General features: G+C 32.7%; 1 long non-coding RNA gene across 2 annotated transcripts; it reads right to left on the bottom strand.

Annotated features, from left to right (window-relative positions):
* Positions 1–3,131: 3,131 nt before the first annotated feature.
* LOC148762395 (uncharacterized) lies at positions 3,132–5,003 on the bottom strand. 2 transcript variants are annotated; one of them, XR_016026569.1, is made up of 3 exons: positions 4,898–5,003; positions 4,168–4,241; positions 3,132–3,311 (listed from the first exon to the last, which is right to left on the bottom strand). It is a non-coding gene; the product is annotated as an uncharacterized LOC148762395 (long non-coding RNA). The 2 variants fall into 2 exon arrangements; XR_016026568.1 differs by having other exon boundaries at positions 4,168–4,252; positions 4,898–4,998.
* Positions 5,004–5,337: the final 334 nt, after the last annotated feature.

The raw sequence follows: 5,337 nt of genomic DNA, 5'->3' as shown, positions 1-5,337 counted from the left end.
CTCGATTTTGTACTGTGTCAAGGTGGTGAGTCCTCTGATAAAGGCAAGGGAATTGCACCCGAGGACCAATAGTCTGAGTATTTCGAAAATCCTCACTCTAGACACGGTGAGTAACCTTACCATCATTTTAATTATCTAAAGTATGTTTTTATTCGGTTTTGGTGAATTTTATGAAAATGAGTTCAAATGGTAAATTTTTATGTTTTGTAAACAAAATGAGTTTAAATGAAAATATTTTATAAATTGTCTTGAAACGAAATAACGATTTTGAAAATAGAGTAATTGGAGACCACTGATATGTTGTAAATTTAAAATTGAATTAATGGCTTATGTTATTGTATTGGCATGACTGGCTGGGCTATGTTTTTATGAATTATATGAATCGCTTTATTTTACCCTTGCAGGCTGGGTAGTAATATATTAGCCCTGTCATGCTGTCAAAATTTTATTGTATGGTGGGTTTGACCTGCTGCAGTGGGCTGGATTCTGTGGACTAGCCTATTAGAGGGGCACGGAATCCTGTTATATTTTTACCTCGGTTGGAGAGGCGAGTAGGGTAACTCCTGAGGTATAACTTTTAGAGTTCACTTCACGCCAAACCACCTCGTGAAGGGGAACTCGGCCAACGTCAAGGAATGGCTATGTTTTCAAAATAAAAACATGACTTTCTAATAGCCTTGGCGGACTTAGTTGGGATAGCCCTCGGCCAAGGTATCCCAAATAACTGAGTATGATAATAATTTTTGGCATGAGCCAAGCTTTTTAAGAAATTCATAAGCCATACTGATTACTTGCTTTAAATAAATTGATTTCATTTGGTTGAAATAAGTTGAAAGATGATAAATTACAGTTTGATGAAATGTTTTAATAGTCTCCTTTTACTCGACTTTAGATATTTTGAGTGATGTTTGTTTACTTACTGGGATTTTATAATCTCACCACCCTCATTTCCACCCATTTCAGGTTCAGAATAGATTGTAGATAACTGATATCGGCAAGGATTACAGTTGAACTTGCCACATCCAAAGACTGTAGGTTCATTTCTTTTGATACTTTTGATCATTCGTGGGCCCACGTGTCACTGTAAATTAAATTCTATACTTTGGTTATCTGTATTACGGTATGTAAGAATTTATTTTGCTTTTACGCTATAAAAAATTATTTATGCAATGTTCTTAAAATATCGTTTTATGTGAAAATTGAATATTTTATTGAATATTTTTATTTTATTATAACAGTCATAATTCCATTTTAAACGAATGTTTTAGACATCCAAAATTATTTTTGATTAAGAAATATGTGTTTTCCACTTACATACTATATTTTTAGATGATTTTTGAGATTTTTGGAATAAATGACAAAAATACCCATGTGTGAGACGGAAATTAATATTTCATTTGTTTAAGTTGGAAACAGTTTAAAATCTTTTAAAATGTGGTATTTGGAAACAGTTACCCACAGGGGAAATGAGAAGCTGATATTAAAGCCTTGCGGGGTCTCGGTTGACATTTCGGGTAATGAATGTAAATTGAGACGTCGCGGCGGTTGTCACGGGCTCGATGGGAGTTCCGGGTCATGACAATAAATCTAATGATCTAACTGTAATAACAAATATGGAGATCAATAAGAGCAGGCACTGTACCAAGCTCTTATCATTTTCGGGATATATGATGAGGGAATGAATTACATTGAAAAATTGTACATTGAAAGGTTGTCAAAGAATCCTTTGACTCTCCTAACAATTGGGTGGCCATGATGCATTGCTAGATGCCAATCATGGTCTATGGAATTGAATTAGTTAATTTAAAATTGAATATGATTCATTTAAATTAATTAATTAATAATATTATAATTCAATTCCATTACTCGTATGTTAGGACCCTAATGGGTCACACACAAAGGTTGCAATTTGGATTAAATTGAGTGTGTGATGATTTAAGTTAGACTTATATCAAATTCTAAGTTTTAACTACTAAGGACCTAATTAAAAGAGTTTAATTAGGTATTGGTTAAATATTATAATTGTTATAATATTAAGGACTTATTTTGCAAATTTTAATAAGTTAAACCTATATATAAATATAACATTATAGCCACTTTTTTTTTTTAAGGAGAAGGAAATAAAAAAAAAAGACTTTTCTCTTGAGTGCTGCCACTCTTGAAAAGTTTATTTTTTTTATTTTGAAAAACTTCTCCGTTGATTCTTTGCTGGAAATCAAAGAAAGAAAGAGGACAAATCGTTGTCCACTTGCTAGCACAAGGTGATGGCATAAAGCTCTCTCTTTGAGAAGTATCCGTTGCAATCGTGTGTGCATCATTGGAGGCCAAGCAATTCAGTGGCTGGGATTCTTTCACACCAAAGGTGTTCATGTTTTGTAACCAAAAGGAATCCATTTGATTATGATATCACTTGGAAATGTACACTCTTTTTTTATTTTATTTTATGTGGTACATAACTTTGCATTAAACAACTAAGGTGATCCAAAGGTAGGAAGAATGGTTTTATTTTTATTTCAATTTTTTTATTTCGCTGCGTTGATGCTCTAATCATGCCATTCCTAGCAAGTAATCCCTCACTTACACATAGATATAAAATATAAACATAGACGTTGCACTTTTAATCTAGGAGTGTTTTGTCATCATAAAAAATAAAAGAGAGAATGTTGACTTCATTTGTTTTTTATGATAACAAAACTGTCACGACCCGGAACTCCCCATCGAGCCCGTGACAACCGCCGCGAGGCCTCGATATACATTCTTCACCCTGAATGTCGATCGAAACCCCGCAAGGCTTAGCATCAACTTTCGCATCTCCCCGGTGAGCAACAATTATTAAATCTCGCATTTAAAAAAATCATAAGTCATTTTCAAATAAGAACAATAAAATATTATTTTCTGGCTCATAGGGGCATTTTCGTAATTTTTCATCAAAAATATCAAAACTTGCTAAAAATGTAGTAGGTAAGTAGAAAATATATATTTAATGATTTAAAAACAAAATAAGTATATAAAACGTTCATTTGAAAGTAAATTGTTAACAACTAGTACTATTCAAAAATAATCAATAAAATATTCTATTTTCTCATAAAATAAATTTTTATAGAAATATTCGTAAATAATTTTTCGCACATGAAAGTAAAGTAAAAATTGTATGAATAGAAATACAGATAACCAAAATATAAGTTTTGATCTGCAATGACACGTGGGCTCCAATTGACCAAGAAGATGTAAGACTGTGAACTCTTACTTTCTATAATGCAGTTCCGAGCTTAGTTCTCGTCCTACTCGACTATCTACAAACTGTCCTGAGCCTGAAAAATGTATAGGAAGAAGGGGTGAGATTTTATAATCCTTGTGAGTAAATAGATACCATCAAAGTATCTAAAGCCGAGTAAATGGAGACAATTAAAATAAGTCATCATACCGTAATTTCATTACCTTTCAGTTCATTTCAACCAAATAAAATCAATCCATATAAATCGAGTAATCAACTTGGCTTATGAATTTCTTAAAACTTTGGCTCGTGCCAAAACTCATACTCAGTGATACCTTGCGCAGGGCATCCAACCGAGTCCGCCAAGGCTGTTAAAATTTTGTATACACTTAAAATATATTTTTAGTTTGAGAAAAATACAACCGTTCCTTAGTGTTGGCTGAGTTCCCCTTCACGTGGTGGTTTGGCGTGAAGTGAACCTTAAGTTTTACCCCAAGAGATACCCTACGCGCCTCTCCGTTCGAGGTAATAATATAATGGAGTTTACCGTGCCCCTCTAATAGGCTGGTCCACAGAAGCCCCTCTGCAGTAAATAATTAATATATACTCCACAAATTCAATAAAATTCATTCTAACATGGCATGTCAATTTATCGCAATCTAGCCTCTCAAGGCTGAATACACAATACAAATAATTCTGACACCAAAATTAGTTTAGCCATTCATGCTCATATATTGTCATAAGCCATTCAATTTAAAACCATAAATTTACAACACAAGCAGACAGTCTCCAATTACTCTATTTTCAAAGCCAATATTCGATTTTCTAGAAAATTTATAAAATCACAATTTCTCTTAAAACATAGTAATTTACCATTTAAACCCATTTTTCATAAAATCACACAGTTGTATAAAACTACTCTAGATAATTAAGACGATAATAAGTTCACTCACAGTATTAGGAGTAGAAATACTCCTATCTTCCGCCCTCGGGTGCAGTCTCTTACCCGAAACAATTGACTCACCACCTATCCATAATCTATGACACAAAATTCAATAAATTGTGTCAATTTATCATAAATTATTTCAGGCTCTTATCCATACGTATGCACTAGATAGGATTTGAAATGTTTAGACAATCGCTTAATTGCGATGTCTGACCTAACTCGCCTATACATGGTGTAAAGTCCTAAAATCCCCAATTCGACTCCAATTCCATCCATTTCAATTTCAATTATCCAATTATATCCACAATACCTCAATGACTGTGAATCTGGTCCAATTTATCAGTCCGGACTATAAATTACGCTTTTACCCTTAGTGGGTAAAAATTTCAATTTATTGCACCGAAAATTCCCATTTAATTTCCAACCTCATAATTCATCATTTTTCCACCCAATTCTTTTAAAATAAAGTCAACCTCATCCTCACATACCATTGGCTAGATTCGGCCTAGAGAAATTCATGGAGAAGATAAATATTTTTCTTGTTGTTTTACTCATAAACATGCTAACCTAACACTAAACATTAACATAGCTCAAAATCCAATTTATCTAACAACTTTCTCTCTCTAAACCCATATGACCAGAATTGAAATCATCCTCAAATCACATGATTCAACCATGAAAAAAGATGGGAAATGCATGGGAAAGGTAAAGCACAAGACAAATTTAAGAAATGTTACCTTTTTTTCACTTGATTTTTGAATTTCCACCTATTTTCCCTTTAAATTTCTTGGCTAGGGTTTTATTTTCTCCTTTCTCTCTCTTGTTTTTTGCTTGGCCGAATGTTGAAGAAGAAGAATGGGTTATGGGCTGATTTTTTTATGCCTTTTTTATTAGTTTAATGAAATAATATTATTTTATTCATATTTTGAATATTTTATTAATTCATTTTTTTTTCTAGCAATCCACTTGTCCTACTTTTTCCACCATGCATTCCCTTTGACTTATCCAAGTCTTAAGTGAAATTTCCAGATTTTTTCAAAGTTTTGGTGAAGCAAATTTTTCAAAATTACACTTTTGCCCCCGAACTTTTCAAAAATTATATTTTTACCCCAAAAATTGAAAATTTCCCATAATGCATAATTTTCACTCCTCATACTCATTTCACACTCCAAATAAT

Source organism: Theobroma cacao, chromosome 5 (assembly GCF_053813885.1).
Source record: "Theobroma cacao isolate CCN51 chromosome 5, ASM5381388v1, whole genome shotgun sequence".
Taxonomy (NCBI): domain Eukaryota; kingdom Viridiplantae; phylum Streptophyta; class Magnoliopsida; order Malvales; family Malvaceae; genus Theobroma; species Theobroma cacao.
The sequence above is the reverse complement of the archived record's forward strand: the minus strand, read 5'-3'. Positions and strand labels throughout refer to the sequence as shown.